The sequence below is a fragment of the Cupressus sempervirens genome, chromosome 9, assembly GCF_028749045.1.
Source record: "Cupressus sempervirens isolate cs-2001-9-10 chromosome 9, ASM2874904v1, whole genome shotgun sequence".
NCBI lineage: Eukaryota > Viridiplantae > Streptophyta > Pinopsida > Cupressales > Cupressaceae > Cupressus > Cupressus sempervirens.
The window spans coordinates 599,877,242-599,895,359 of NC_143126.1; positions in this window are offsets into that span (position 1 = coordinate 599,877,242).

The following is an 18,118-nucleotide window of genomic DNA, read 5'->3' on the forward strand; positions in this document are numbered from 1 at the left end:
TATATAATTAGTTTATTTTTTTAATTAAAAGCATTTTATTGCATGAAGAATATCTCTCACTCTCAACACAAATTAAGGAGATGATTTCTTATAAATACCCCATTGTAATATGTAAGGAAGGCTGCTGTTATTTTGCAATAAAATTATGCTTTTGGTGCTCGCATTTGGAGTGTAGTAATTCTTGCTTGAATGTGTCATATTTTTTGTGAATTTTGTTCATGGAATTGTGATTGAGCCAAAGGTTTATTGCTTTGTTTGTGGTTGTGCAATCTTTTAGTTCTGGTGTTTGCTATGGTATTTATGAATTCTGCTGACGTAATGAGCTTGAGAAGAAATAATTGAATTGTGCCTGCATAACTTTTTGTCTCGCATGAGCACACTTTCTGTGGCCTTGCAATTTGATGAAGAGTGAAATATCATATGATCATGAAAGTTTCTCATTGACGATTGCATTACTGGAATTGAGGAAGCACTGCACCTACTTTCATTGGTTACCTTCCAATCTCTTCAAAAGCTTAAGTTGCAGAGTTGTTATTTTCTGTAGCTTATGTCTATTAGGATTTCAATTTCACATTATTTTCTTTAAATTTCATGTTATTTGCTTTAAAGTTCTTGTTATCTACTTTATTAACCCCCTTGTTAGAATATCATTTCATACTAGTTGCACTGTTGGATTGCATTCATAAAAAATAGAAAAGTACAAAAACGTAATTCCTTTTTAGTGTTATTTTGGAGACAGTGTGCAGATTCTTCATTTCGTTCAAAATCAAAATGAACTTGCAAAGGCCTCCTCACGAACATTCAAGATCGCCCAGAACCTTGAAGTTGATCCTCGGGTTAGCTTTTCAAGAGAGGAGTTTGTAAGAGTTCCTATCATTTAGCATCATGGAAAATGACAGCTCAATAGTTGGTAATAATAGAAATAATGAATAATTTTTTTTGGGTAATTTTATTATAAATGTTAATTAAGAATCTGAATGATAACACTAAGTGAATTCTTTTGATGTCTATGAAGTTTTGTTTGGTATTGAAGTGTTTGAAGGTACTGTAGGATAACTGAACATAACAAATTCACCCCCCCTCTTAGTTATCTAATAGGTTAATCATTTCTAAGTTGTCATTTCTAGAAACCAAATATCTACTACTAAAAAATTAGGTATATCAAGTGATCAGATTGAACAAATAGGTAAAATGATTAAGTGTTGGATGAACAAAGTAAAGTAGAGATAGTTTTTGTAACATGAGTACATGATAGCTTGGAAGAAGAATTTTAAAGCATTATTTACAAGATATCATCTAAAAAGTTATTTGAATAGAGATATGAAGGAAAATATACTCGAAAAATAGATAAGATGAAGATCTAATGTGATCTACAAGACACAAAATGAAGAATAGTGAACCAATAGAGTACATGGTTTAAAATCAGTCAAACCGGTACAATTTATGATGTTGATTGGTAAAAAAAAAATGATAGTTATAATGAGGTTGACATAAAAGTACAAATTTTGAAGAATTATCTCTCTCATAAGAATTGAAATGGTTTTGAGGTTGACTTGTGGAAAGTTTTTTCATCACCTCAAGACCAATATAAAGATGACAAGAGTTCAATGAGTGGTAGAAGTTATTGATGCAAAGTACCAAGGTTGTGAAGGATAATTATAGAAGTGAACAAGAAACAAATATAATTTTTATACAATAAGTATAAATTTTAGATCAATTATCACTTTTTGATTTTAGAAGATTAACACTTGTAAGATCATCTAATAAGGTCACTCCTAATTGTTGGAATTTCTTAATGGGAAGAGTGCTTCCGAGAGGGGGTGTGAATTAGAAGTATTGACCTTTTACCTTATTTTGAATCCTTAATAACACATAACTAAAATTAACATGCATTCATATAAACATTAAACAATCATGAGAAACAAACATGCATCATCACATAACACTTGAGATTTTGGTGTCCCAGAAACCCTCCAAGAATAAGAAGGTAAAAATGGGGTGGGGATGATACCCACAAAATTATTGCAGCAATTGATTTCAACCACTTCTGATAGTTTTCCCTGTTAAAGGCTACAACACACTATTAAATGTGACCCTATTAAAGGATTTCTACACCATGTTAGGAGTGTGCCCTATTAGAGGAGTTAGGAACATTCAACTTAGAATGCCACCCTGTTAAAGGATTTACATAAGGTTGTTAAACCCACCTAACTCAATAGGATTTTCAAATTCCTAATACAATTGTGAGAGAGTATTAGAATAATACACCTTATCTAATGCAATATCTGATGCTGATCTTAGGTACTTGATCTGCTCTTCTATCACTGATCTCTGCTAGATTTGATCTGCTGATTATGTTCCTTGTTCTGTTCTGATCAACTAGATGTGTAAATTCTGTCCTTTCCACTAAATCTTTGACACCAATGTTCTGCAATGACCTTAATAATAGGCTCTACTTTTCCTTCTTCTCATGACTCCTCTCTCTCTCGTTCAATGGCATCAAGACTCCCTTATAAAGATTAGTGGTTCGTTATGCATCCTTGATTCAAATATTCTTGCTCAAACCCTTGAAATTCACCTATTGGCTGCATGCAATCTCCAATTTTTTGATTGGTTGCATGAGGATTGCATAGGTGGTTGTGAGGATTTGATCTTATCCTTTTATCCTGTCATGAGTCATGCATAACCATTTTTACATCTTGGCTTGCGATTGCACAAACTTTCATGCTGATCCTGCATTGCTTAGCACATGAAGTAATATTGATGCTTGGCACCATCTATTCTGGATTACTCGGCATCCACTGTGTTTCCTGTGTTACTCGACTCCTATAGAATTACTATGTCACTCATAACCTATAGAATTCCTGTGTTACTCGGCACCTATTGGACTTCTACTTTTCTCGGCACATACTGTCTTTTGATCTACTCGGCACTAACTGTAACTCAGCATGTGTTAGAGTTCTGGCTTGGCTTCCATTGTATATCCGACATGTATAGTGAAGATGGTTAAGTTCGTTGACACTCATTTGTCAATCTTACTTATTTGATCAACACTAATAGGGTGTGCAACATCCTAAAAGATCTGAAGAAGAAATCATCTAATTAGGTAGCTCTTAGGAGTTTTAAATCCCTTACTAGGGTAGATCCTAATAAATCTTATTGTAAAGCTTCTAAGAAGGCTTAACACTCTTAACTAGGTGAAACACTACTTTCGAGTGGATTGTAATGCTCATGATAGGGAAACTTATTACTGTAGTAGTGAGATTTTGTGGGTTCTAATTCCCACCATGGGTTTTTCCTCTAACCAAGGATTTTCACATGAAAAATATTAATTTTAAAGTGTTTCATGTGTGAATGTTTGAATTACTTTTCTATTAAATATTTATTTCCTTTTTGTGTTTCATATTGTGGAAGTTTGTGGTGAAATTAATTAGACCTTTGATTGCACATATTTAGTTCCCTTGCAGTATCTCATGATATTAGTAATTTTTTGCATATAGAACTCATGATGGTGGTTCTTATAATTGCCTCAACATACTAATGATTTATATTGATGGATTTATCTAATTCTTGTTCTTGAATGTTAGTTGTACCTTTATCAACTTCCTCATCATTATGAAAAAATAAGTTTCAAACCCCACTTGAAGTGATTAGTTACTTTCGGTGGTTGGTGGTCATTCTCTTTTTAGTCAAATTTTCCTTGAGATGCATTATGAAATCAATAAGTGGTACCTTTATTTTGAAGGATATAGGTTTACAAGTTCATTCGAATAATGCAACTAAAAAATGGACATGTCCTATCACATGGTTATAAGCCCTTGGAGCTCCTTTTTTGGCCCTTAATAAAATCACATGGTGCTAACACATGGAAAGATGTTAGGTTTTGTGAAAATAATGGCATAATTTTTGTCTATAGATCTTGCCATTTTGACATGTGGTGAACCCAACTTGGTAGATGCATAACTTTCCACTTGATGCTCTAAATTTGGAACTCCTTTCATCATTGGAAAGGTCCTCAAAATATTTATTTGTAATCCCTTAAGACCATTCCTTTCACAAAAAAAATAATTAAGGAACCAACAACAATTTTGACCTAAGTTTCCTCAAAAGGCCCTTGAAAATGCAAATTACTAAAACATAGACAAATTATGAAAAATAGATTTTTGTTTTTTCTCAACTCTGATTACACCATCAATTTTCTAGTACTACCTTAGATCTCATTCACACTTCTCTAAATGATGACTATAATAGATAAAATCTACGAGTTGTATTATCAAAATGACTTCTCCATGTATACATATTTCTATGTGTTGAATTTTGTGTGTCCATTAATTGTAATATACTATTTTTAATTGTCACTTATTTCCTATATTTATATTTCATATTTTATTTAACCTAATCATATAATCTAAATAAGAATTAAACATAAAATTTGAATATATTATTATTTTTAACATCAATTTTTACATATGTATCAACATGTGGTATATGAGCCTATGTTTGTGATAAGATAGGGATACCTTTCTTGAAACATTGCCAAGCTGTTATTTTTCATTTATAATTTTAGCAAAAAACTATTTAATGAACTATAGGAATTTTAGATCTATTTGTTTTTATGTCCACAACATCTAGTTCTTGTTTAGACGTTACCTTTTTAATAGAATTTAGTTTGCATTGTAAAAGTTGAAGATGGAGGATTTCCTAGAAGAAATCGTTCAAGGAAGGAAAAATTTGGATAAGAATGCATAAAGAACAATTCAGCTATTTATTTTTAGCCGATATGATATTATAGGTGGACATTTCATTGTAACCTGCCCGATGCTTAAAACCACAATATTTTTTAAAAGTGAGTTGCAGTGTAGCCTATATTGCTTATCTTTCAATATCAAATCAATTTGGTGGTTTTCTGATCTAACCAATCTTTTGATCTTCGCATTTATATGCAATTACATCAAATCTTTCATGGATATGGAAAGGGAAATATATGAATCTTTTAGCTCATTCTTTTTCTCATGCAATTGATGGAGGAGAATATTCACGACTAGAATTTCTTGTCTTCGATTCACAAATCTAAATCAATTGATATTGAATCTCTCGTCAGTTTGGGGGAATACCATTTATGTTTTATGACTTTACTTCTATCCATGATTTATTAGAGTCCTCTTTGTTTAGCTCTTCTAGGTGAGTTTGTAAGGGAGTTGCTTCTCAAGAAGTTTCGCTACAACTTGTGATTCAAGCAACCAATAGAGCTCCATTGTTGCAAATTGAGGCTTAAAACAAGGTATAATATTGTCTTCCAAGTGAATTTTCCATGACAGTGCCCTTCACATAAATTTATTTAAATCATACTTTTAATGTTTCACTCTTGAATTATGCTAGCTTGTTAGTATTAAATGATGTGTCATGTTCTTGCATTTAGATTATTAGTGAGCACTATGGAAAAAATCCTTTTCTCGTTTTAAAGTTGCAAATTTATCCAGATTTACAAAACTACAAACTACATATTCAACTTTCTGTGAGGCCAATTTTGGCCATGCCATGCTAGAGAGTTATTGGAATCACAATCAAGACGGAACATCTGTGGCAAAAGATTCAGTTTGGTTGTACAACCACTATTAGTATGTACATGTAGGTTACAAAGGATTTTTAATCTTTAGTAGTTACGCCGAGAGGCGTTCTATACAATGGCAGCACAAATGCCCAGCACGGGAATATGCCAAGATTCTTTGTCAATAAAAAAGAATTGGGAGTAGTTACAAACTTCCAAATTAAATATTAAAAAAGAATTCTCAAAATAATAGCTGGCCGAAATAATAGGAAGCCAAATGGAGGCCGAAATAATAGGCTCGAAAAAGTAGGGCCCGAAAAAGTAGGACCCGAAAAAATAGGGCCCGAAAAAATAGGGGCGAAATAATTTCAATATGATTTTTTTTTTTGTTAAATATAATTTTGCATGCACATTCATGCTTTTTTTTTGCGGGGAGTGGGGGAATTTGAAACAAATTCGTGGAATGTGAAGAGACGTCTGTTGGGGGATATGAGGAGCCTCTTAGAAGTTATAAAACCAAGGCTCCTCATTTCATTTTCATTTTATGTTTTTGCAGGAAGGAAGAGGTGGAGGTTATTGGAGGATTAGATTGGAGTTTTTGAATAGGAGTAAATTGAAGTTTTGGAGTAACATTTTTGCAGGTGAGATTTCTATTTTTTATTTACATTTTCATTTAAATTTAGATGTAGAAGTAAATTGAAATTCAAAATTAGTTATAATATTCTACTTTGATTTATATTTCAATTTTAATTAATTTCATTTAGATTTAGAATTCTGTTCATATGACCGAAATTGAGGCCACTGGAGGACCTGTGCAAAGTTTTTCGTGGAGATAAGCATGTGGGTACTGAATCAAGGCACATTAGGCCTCTTGGAGATGTAATTGCGGTGACTTCCATGGATTTTTGAATCGAATAGGGCAATCTAAACAATCTCAGATCTGAAATTCTTTTTTTCCTTTTCAGCTGAAGACAAAACAAAGATTGCTTGCAAGAAATTTTGCAGAGTTTAAGATTTGATTGCTTATGGCTGACTATTCTTGGTAACTGATATTTCTATTGTATATTCCCGTGCCCAGCACGGGAAGTTTTAATCTATACAATTTATTTTGTGCATTTAGTGCACAAACTAAAGAATGCATATGCAATCAATTTTTTTATCAATCTTTATGATAGCTTTTAAAAAAAAATAGAAAATAGAAATTATTCTTTTATGTATGTAGAAAAAAATTAGAAAGATTTTATGTATGTAAAAAATTAAAAGAATTCTATATACATCTAGATTTATTGAAAAGAATTCTATTTACATCTAGATATTTTGATTGAAATAACCATAATGTAAAAACAAAATATAAAATAGAAATGTTAATATATGTATGTAGAAAAAATTAGAAAGATTGCATGCATCTAAAAAAATTCTATTTACATCTAGATTTTTTTAGAATGGAAAAAAATGGATAATAGAAATATCAGTTGCATGTTTGTAGAAATAAATTAGAAAAACATATATCTAGAAATTAAAAAGATTCTATATGTGTCTAATTTTTAGATTTTACTTTATTCTAAACTAATTATTGATGGATATATATTTTAAAAATATTTATGTAGTTTAAAGTTTAGATTTTAATTAATTTGTATGCAAATAGGAAAAAGAATAAATATTTTATATATATGTAGATTAATTTCTATTTTTAAAATTTACAAGTAAATGAGTACTTTATTCATTTAAAGTAAACAAGTTTTTAAGTAATATATTTTTATTTTAGAAATATATTAATCATAATGTTCATTTATTATTACTTATTTAATATACTTACTCTCAAATCTAAGACAATAGAAATGATATTTTATTAACTCTGAAATAGGGAAGTGTTAAGCAAGTTCGTTTACAAAAATACCAAAAATATATTTGGTCTTTGATCAAATTGGAGTTAATATTAGAAATATAAATATGATCATTAACAATTAAGCTAAATTCAGTTCAAAACAATAATGTTATTTAAATTTAAATAACTTTTTTTGAAAAGAATTCTATTTACATCTACATATTTTGATTGAAATAACCATAATGTAAAAACAAAATATAAAATAGAAATGTTAATATATGTATGTAGAAAAAATTAGAAAGATTGCATGCATCTAAAAAAATTCTATTTACATCTAGATTTTTTTAGAATGGAAAAAAATGGATAATAGAAATATCAATTGCATGTTTGTAGAAATAAATTAGAAAAACATGTATATAGAAATTAAAAAGATTCTATATCTGTCTAATTTTTAGATTTTACTTTATTCTAAACTATTTATTGATGGATATATATTTTAAAAATATTTATGTAGTTTAAAGTTTAGATTTTAATTAATTTGTATGCAAATAGGAAAAAGAATAAATATTTTATATATATGTAGATTAATTTCTATTTTTAAAATTTACAAGTAAATGAGTACTTTATTCATTTAAAGTAAACAAGTTTTTAAGTAATATATTTTTATTTTAGAAATATATTAATCATAATGTTCATTTATTATTACTTATTTAATATACTTACTCTCAAATCTAAGACAATAGAAATGATATTTTATTAACTTTGAAATAGGGAAGTGTTAAGCAAGTTCGTTTACAAAAGTACCAAAAATATATTTGGTCTTTGATCAAATTGGAGTTAATATTAGAAATATAAATATGATCATTAACAATTAAGCTAAATTCAATTCAAAACAATAATATTATTTAAATTTAAATAAAATAAGCCATGTTTACTTTGAAACATCAAACAACTAATTAACTAATACAATAATTAAAATAAATGAATCTATTATGACATAGAAAAATATTTTCAAAGTATAATTTCTTTGTTTTTGAATCAATATGAGTTTTTTTTTCTACTTGAAAAGATAAACCATCCTAATTGTCATCCTTAGTTAACCCTAACAACAACCCCTACCTTAGCCCTAGCCCCAACAATGATGTACAATATAACTATAATCCAACATTAAACTATAATTATAGCACTAAAACATATCCCTATTGATATAACGAAAATCTCAGTCCAAACCATAATCTAAACCAAAAACCTACACACTAATATTGGTTATAGTCCTAACCCTAAAATCTAACCCTTAACCATAATGTAAAAAAAAACTCCAAAATATTGATCAAAATCCTAAACCTACCTATATGGATAACCATGATATTAAACTCTAAATCCAGTCCCAAGGTCCTAACCATGGTGTAAACCTATAACCGAACTCTTAAAAAATTTACTAATCCCTGATCCTAATCACATTCCCAACTTTAAACTTGAACCATAAACCATAGTTGTAACCATAATCATAAACTTAAACAAAACCCTAACCCTAAAGGTACAATCATAAAATTAATCATAGCTTAGACCCTAATCTTAGCACAAACCACAATCATGACCAAATATAAATCTTCACCTTACCCCTAATCATAATTTCAATGTTAACCCTAACATTAGTTTCAATCCTACCATGATATGAACCCTAATATAGACTTCACCTTGATCCTCACCCTAATCTTAAGTCTAATTAAACCCTGACTAAAACCTAATCTAAATGATATATCTAACTATAATCCTAACTTTAATTATCATACAACCCAATGCTAAACCTCATGTATATTTAATCCCTAATCTTAACTCTAAATATTCTATAAACTCTAGAATTGACCTTGATTCTAACCATAACCCTAAAATCTAAATTGTAACCATAGCACGAAAGGTGGGGACCCCCGCTACATGGCACAATTCTGGGTCTTGGAGCCTTGCGAAAGCACTACAGAGTGAGGAAATGTCATAAAGGTGACATGTAGTAGCATGATGCAATTTTGGGCTTTAGAGCATTGCAGAAACAATGCAGCTTAAGGAGGCGCTAGAATGGAGACTCATGGAAAGAAGAGGAAAGACATTCATGTCGCTGGCAAAAAACTATGAAAAGAGATAACATGATGTCTTAACCTCCCACAAAAAATGCAAGGTTGATCCCAAGGGGGAATTTGGTTTCCCCAAAAATGAATGATGGTCATCGATGAAGGTCTTCCTCTCGAAATAGATGGCATAGATGCATCGTGAATCCTCACCAATGAAGGATTAAGTCACAACCGTTGATGTAGATTCTCCCCTCAAAAAGGATGACTGAGATGCAACGAGGAAACTCCTCCCAATTAAGGATTAAATCACATTCGTCGATCAAGATTGGCTTTATTTCCAATGGATGACTAAGATGTAGTGAAGAGATTCCTCCGAACAAATGAAGCAGATAGCACAAAAGGTGTGAACCCCCTCCATGTGGCACAATTTTGGGTCTTAAAGACTCATGAAAGCATTGTGGAGTGAGGAAATGTTGGAAAGGCAATGCGTGGTAGCATGATGCAATTTTGGGCTTCAGAGAATTGAAGAAACAATGTAGCATGACGATGCATCAGAATGGAGATGCATGGAAGCATCTTGTGCAATTCTAGGCTTTAGAGTGTTTCGAAGACACTAGCATATAAAGAAACGTTAGAATGGGAATGCATGGCAACATCTTGCACTTTTGGGAAGATGGGAAGATAGCTCGCGAAGAAATAAGAGTTATCGAATCTCGCAGCATGAATCAACCCGACCAAGAAAAAATGATCCAGCGTGGTCAATGAAGAAACCGAGCCAACACAAAATGTTAGCCACCAACTTTAGCGATGTTAACCCTCTGCAAAGAACCTATCCCATTTAAGGTCTCTCAGATTAGACATCAGTGATGCGTTGAATAGGGGGAAAAAATAGCACACAATGCCCTCCTAAATGAAATTCTAAATGTAACACTAATAACCACAGTCCTACTTCTTTCCCTAACCTTATCCATGAGCGTGGGAATATACATATTATTATATAGGGCACCTTATATAATAATAAATATAATCTAAAATCCCAACCCTTACTCCCCTCCTAACTATAACTGTGACCATAAGAAAACTTCTAAATATAACCCTTCCTCTAACTCTAACCCTAACCCTAACCCTAACTATAATTGTAACCCTGTCCCTACCACTAACTGTAACCCTGAATCTAACTCTACCATAATTGGACTTTAACCCTAACTATAACTATAACCCTAAACCTAACTCTAACCTTAACCGTAACCATAACCGTAACCCAAAACCTAACCCTAATCGTAGCTAGGATTCTAATACTCTGTCTACCCCTAACTCAAACTATAGCCCTAACTATACCTCAAACTCTAACCGTAACTCATATTCTAACCCTAAACCTAACCCTAACCTTGACCATAACCCTAACCCTAATCCTAAGCCTAACCCTTTGTCTACCCCTATCTCTAACCCTAACCCTAACCCTAACCCTACCCGTAACTCTAACCCTAAATCTAACTCTTTCTGTAAATCTAACTCTACCATAATTAGACTCTAACCCTAACCCTAACTTTAATCCTGACTGAAACCCTAACCCTAACCCTAACTCTAACCTTAACCCTGACTCAATCCCCTTACCCTAACCTTAACATTGATATAACTCTCTCTATATATAACCCTAACTCTAAATATAAACCTAACCCTAACCCTAACCCTAACCCTAAATCTAACTCTAACCCTAACTATAAGCGTAACCCTACCCCTACCCATAACTCTAACTGTAAATCTAACTCTACCATAATTGGATTTTAATTTTAACCCTAACCCTAACTCTAACCCTAACCTTGACTCAAAACTCTAACCCTAACCCTAACTCTAACATTAACCCAACTGTAAAATTAACTCTATTGGTAACTCAAACCCTAAAACTAACCCTAATTCTAACCCTAGCTCTAACTCTAGCTCTAGCTCTAACCCTAACTCTAACCATAACTCAAACTCAAACCCTAAACCTAACCCTAATCCTAACCCAAATTATAATGCTCTGTCTACCCCTAACTCAAACTATAACCCTAACCCTAACTCAAACTCTAACCCTAACTCATACTCTAACCCTAAACCTGACCCTAGCCCTAACCCTAACCTAGAACCTTACCCTAACCCTAACCCTAACCCTATCTATAACCCTAATCCTAACCCTAACTCTAATCCTAATCTTAACCCTAATTCTAATCCTAACACTAACCTTAACCCTGCCCCTAACTCTAACCATAAATCTAACTCTACCATAATTAGAATCTAACCCTAACCCTAACCTTAACCCTAGCTCAAACCCTTACCCTAACTTTGTCCCTAACCATATATCTACGTATGACTATAACATTTTACATTACAATATCCCAAAAATAAAAAATATATTTTTATCTATATTAAACTCCTTATATTAAATTTAAAATAATATTTGACTCAAACCTTAACCGTAACCCTAACCTTAACCATGAGCATTACTCTAACCCTAACCTTAACCATAAACATAACTCTACACCTAACTCTAACCCTAATTCTAACTCTACCATAATTGGACTCTAATCCTATCCCTAACCCTAACTATAAGCATAACTCTAACCCTAGCCTTAACCATGAGCATAACTCTAACGTTAGCCTTACTATAACCCTAACACTAACCCTACTCATAACCATAACCATAACTCTAACCCTAACCTTAACCATGACCATAACATTAACCCTAACCTTAACCATACACATAACTCTAATCTAAACCATAACCATAACTCTAACAATAACCATAACCATAACTCTATCCCTAACCTTAACCATAGCTCAAACCCTAACCCTAACTCCAACCCTAACTCTAATGCTAACCCTAACCCTAATTCTATCCCTAAAGTTAACATTAACTATAATGGTAACTTTGTCCCTAACCATATATCTATGTATGACTATAACATTTTACATTACAATATCCCAAAAATAAAAAATATATTTTTAATCTCTATTAAACTCCTTATATTAAATTTTTAAAAATATTTTGAAGCATAATTTTATACTAACTTCATACAACTCTAATTAAAAATTAATTAACAATTTTATAGTAACCTTATCAAAATAAAAAATAAAAAGTAAATATTTTTCCTATTGCGCCGCGACTGCCACTAGCTATATATACCTCTATATATATTACGCCAAGAGTAATCATTCTCGAGGTGCCTATTTTTATTTTCATTAATCCCAACTTCAATTAAAATAACTTTGGGATTAAATAAAAATAGGTGCCTCGAGAACGATTACTCTCGGCGTAATATATATAGAGGTATATATAGCTAGTTGTAAAGGCCTTAATATAGTTTCACATAATGCAAATATTTTTAAGGGATACATTTTCTTATGTGAATAACATTTTTTTTTTTTGTACTTTATAACAATGCATGGTACTTATCATACCTTTCTTATCCTACAAAGACTATATAGATGATAGATTAGGCACGTTTTCTTTGTTGGGTTTGCAATCATGAAGAGTTGCACAAACATATTGACTCCTAACAAACAATATGATGCTTCTAGGTGGGACAAATGCCAAGTGTCTCAAACAAGAAGAATAAAGAAGGATGGAGAAGGATCTAGCCTCATCACAAGAGCTCACCATCCATACAATTTGATATGATTTAAATATTCTACAGCACCTGGGTTATTTGAGGGTGTGCTCCAAACATGTAAAAATATGTACTTTTAAATTTCAATGTTTATAAACTATTATTTTATTTCTCAAATGTCTAATGCTAGTTGTCAATTAAATTGAAAAAAAAGTCAAAATGTTACCAAATAATGTAGCCAAAAATGATATGGGCTCTTCAATGACATTAAAACCACAAGAGTATCACTTTGTGAAGCTGGCTAAAACAATCTTCACTGATATAGACAACTCTTTTTTTGACAACCGTTTGTTTTAGTTTTTTTAGAATAGAAAATTTAACAAAACATAGGAATGTTAGGGACCGTGTTTTGGGGATTGCAGACATACCTCCTTCAATTAATATTGAATAATAATTTTTGAAATTAAGATAGCAATACAGAAGTGATATGTTAGAGTTATTTATGTTATTTTTTGTTTCAAGTTGTGAGTTGTTTAATACAAGTCAAAAGCTAGTTGCACCTGTTCTTCATCAATTTGCAGAACATGTTGGATGTTGCTAGAGTTTGTTGATATGTAGGAAAGTTGTGACTAGTTTCTTTGGTTGTCTAGAAGTAAGTCCATTATTTTTAATTGAGTCCATTTGATCAATTCCACTAAGTAATATAGGAACTAACAATCTGTGGGAGTAAACAAATGACAAATTGTTACAACTGCAGTGTATTCTTGCCATGAATTTTGTAATACCTAATGAAGTTTTACTTGTGCAATAATGACATTATTTGTCTTTGCCTTTGGTTTCTTGATTGTAGGACCTCAAAGATAATAAAATTGAAGCCACTATTCCTTATTTATTGTTGCATCTTCAATACCATACATGTTGTAGTTTGAAATATAACTACTTGTTCATTGCTTTAATCAACTTTTGGTCCTTGAAAATTCTCCTACCAAATCATCTTCTTGCTAGGTCAATGTTTTGTTGGGTGAAATGTGTGATTAAGAACAAAATTTAGAAAAAAAAAATGATGAAATTTCACTTTAAAGTTGCAGCTATCCATTTTTGGGGTAGTTCCAGAGTCCCAACTCTAAACTTGGGAGTTTGAGCCTAAAAGTCATGAATGTTAGCACAAGATTTAACAAGACTCTTACAAGCTTGGTTGACTTGGGATGACCAAGAAAAAGGCTTGTGAGTTCACAACCTTGAAAATACTTGACGAGTCTTCAATTTATGATATATCGTATGGATAACCATCACACACCCCTTAATTACATCACAATCATCAATAAGAAGTAATTAGTAGGTTAGGTCCATATCACTTTGGATTAAGAGCACAACCAAGCATATGAATAAGGCTTGATATTCCTTTGATATAATTTTAATCTTGGATCCTCATCATGAATTACTTGCCTTTAGCTTCTCATTTATAGTAGTGAATAAGTTTTTAAATTTTTTTTATGAGAGTTATCCACATAAATTACAAAACAACTACAACACATGAAAATTCGTTGAGACCTTGGATAAAAATAACAAAAGAATTTTTTTTTAAAAGACAAGTTAGGGACTATTAATAAGAGGACACGAGGATGGGACCTATAGAAGGGTAAGCCACATGACTGAGGAATGAATGGAAAATTTAATCCTTATGCACCCAAATTTTTCTTATACTATTAGTCTTAGCAATCAATTTTTTGTGAGAAAATTAAGGAAAAACTAGTAAAGAATTTCTTAGACGAATAAATAGAATTGTAAGAGTCATGCATATCAAAGAGAATTGTAGATTATAACAAATATAATGTGCTCTGTTTCATGAACCAAATTTTTTTAATGCTACTAGGTTATATACAAAACACCAATCACAAGGGGCCCAATTTTTGAACAACCTAGTTGTTGTAGTGCATTCGCACACATAAGTGCACAAAAATATTGAGAGGGGTTACCTATAGATGTAGTTGGAGGTGTACTTACCTAATTGGAGAGTGCATGAGCTTCCTTCTAAATTCTTATCTTATTAAAATAAAATTAGATTAAAATATGTAAAATGTGAATTAGACATGTATAAGCTAAAAATAAAGGCAAGGTGAATAAATAGTAATAATTTAAAGACAATTTTTGAAAGCAAAAATAACTTAAATATTTGGAATAAAGAAGGTGCAAGATTAAAAGCATAAAGGATAAAGTGCACTATGATTTATCATAATAATTATAGGAGGAAACAAGAAGTATTTATGATGCAATGGAGCGTAGTAGGATTGATCAAAGGGTGATCAACTGGTCCAAAGACCCTCTTCACTAAAGTCATTCAACCAAATCTCTTGGTAAAGATAATCAAATGTGCAAGAAAAAATAACAAGTGCTACAAGGATGATACTAGGTTATCACAACCCTACACCCAAACAAGGAAAACCCTAATCACTAGGGAACTCTATGAACAAGACAACTTATCACAAGTTGCTCATAATGCACAAATTGACCAATTTCGTGAAAATAACCTTAAACCTCTTTAGATGGCCAAGGAAGACCCCAACACATGGGAATAGCCTATTTAGGTCACCAATGACATGAAACAATGGTTAAAAGGAAACTATGTAAGTTTTTCCAAATAGTTACTTTGTTAAGCCATCCAAAAAGATTAGTAGCCCTTTTTTATGAAAATAAAATTTTAAAGGAAATATCTCCACATAACATAGGGAAAAAATTTAGTTTTGGACACCCTTTTGGGACTTACAAAACAAACCAAGGCACCAAGGTTTGATGACACAAACAAATGGGCTTTTGTTCCCTTTCTCACTTAGGCAACTAGGCAATCAGGCTTCCATTTACAAAGGAAGTACATGTTATAGGACTTCATCCTACAAAAAAATGATGGAAAAATGTGAAGAAAATCCTAGAAAAGTTGATGCCAAGTCTGGTTGGAGTTGTGGAAGATGTTGCATCCTTTTCCTAGCATGCACATGGGAAATGCATGCCTAGGGCATCAAATTTCTAAAGAATCCCTATAAATACAAACTTAAAACCACTTGCATGTTAAAGTACATATCCAATAGTAGGATTTCACTAGAGGTTGTTAAATTCCCATGGTGAAATCTTCCTCTATGCTTGAAAATGCTTCAAAACCCTAGGTTAGCAAGAAATTTAGACTTACATGAAAAATGTATCTTGAGTTAGGGAATATATGGAGACTTCAAACCAGAAGAATTGGAAATTTATTTCATCTACCTATCCAAAAATTAAGGTATTAAACCTCAGATGAATCCGTATGAATCCGTACAACACATGACAACAAATTGTTTGTAGTAAAAATAAGGTATTATATTGATTAAAAGTTGAAAAATACACCATCTCTCCTTCTCTCTGACTATCAACCACCTAAAAGGGCTTATTATAGGCCTTCCAATGGTAATAAAAACATTTCAAACTTTTTATGGCTGTTGGGGAAGTTTTTGTTTTGACTTACAAAAAGTTGCTTGACAACTTTTCAAGCAATTTTGCATTTTTTGCACTTTTCACGCTTTATAAGAAAATGTTATGAAGACTTATATATAATGACCCAAATAGGTCCTAAACATGATAAAACATGAAATAATCCAAAATCCTAAGATTCTAGGTGCTTTGACCATCTTTGACCATAGTTGACCAAGGGCTTATAATAGTGCTAATCTTGGAACTAGGTCATACAATTTGGTTTGGATGCCTATTTGATTAATTTTTCTAAGGTTTTATATTAAGATCTAAGGTTTAATATTTGGATTCAAGGTTTGATAGTGATTTATTGTGGGTTCTCCTACACCATACTCCCTTTGTGTTTGAAAACTCAAGTTCCTACTTGAGGGCAATTGCTCCACAAAAGTACCATGTTGTTTGATCTAGTCTTTTTTCATCCAAGCTAAATTAATATTTGGGAGCCATTTCCACTTGTCTAAGTACTGCATGTACTTTTTGGTTTTGGTCTATTTTAGCAACTTGGTGCCCAAAATTTCTTCTAACTCCATTGGTTTGCTTTGAGGGAGATCAATTACATGTCTTCAGTATGGATGTCTCCTTGCTCACCTTGTTCACTTATTGAATCTGCTATGCCTTTATATGGGGTGACTAGAGAAATTTTCAAGGTAGGGGGAAGAGAGATCTCATATGCATTTTCACCCATCTTGTTGAGTATATTGTATGGTCCAACTTTCTTCATTTGAAATTTGGAATATCTACCTTTATGTAGTCTCTCTTTTCTCAAATATGTCCAAACCTTGTCTCCAACTTTGAAGTGGATTTCCCTTCTTTTGTTATCAATATATTGCTTGTATTTCAATGTTGATCTCTATAATGCTTCCTTGACCTCATGTTGCACCTTTGTAATGAGTTCTACTAACTCTTCTCCTTGAGCACTAATTTTGAAATCAGATGGTAGTTCTACCAAGTCCAATGGTCCCTTGGGATGAAGGCCATACACTGCTTGGAAGGGAGTCTTGCTTATTGATCTATTCATGGAGTCATTAAATGAAAAATCTGCTTGGGGCAAGAGTAGATCCCAACTCTGAGCATACTGCTTTGTGAGGCATCTTAGGAGATTTCCTAAAGATCTATTTACCACCTTGGTTTGCCCATCAGTTTGTGGATGGTAGGCAGAACTGTAGGTTAGGTTAGTACCAAGTTGCTTAAAAAGTGTTCCCCAAAAATGGCCTTGAAATTTTACATCCCTATCAGATACAATAGTTTGTGGTAAACCATGGATCCTAACTACTTCCTTAAAGAAAGGATGTGCAATATGAGAAGCATCATTTTTGCTTTTTCATGGTATACAATTGACTATTTTACTAAATCTATCCACTACCACAACAACACTATCAAAACCTTGGTTAGTGCTAGGTAGCCCCATGAAAAAATCTATTGAGATTGATTCCCAAGGTCTTGTGCGATTGGTAAGGGTTGACATAACTCCTGATTTGTTGAAACACCTTTGGTTTGCTAACAGATGGTACAAGTCTCAATGAACTTCTTTACCTCATTGTTCATCTTTGGCTAAAAATAGCTTATTTTCACCATGTATGCCATCTTTTCAATG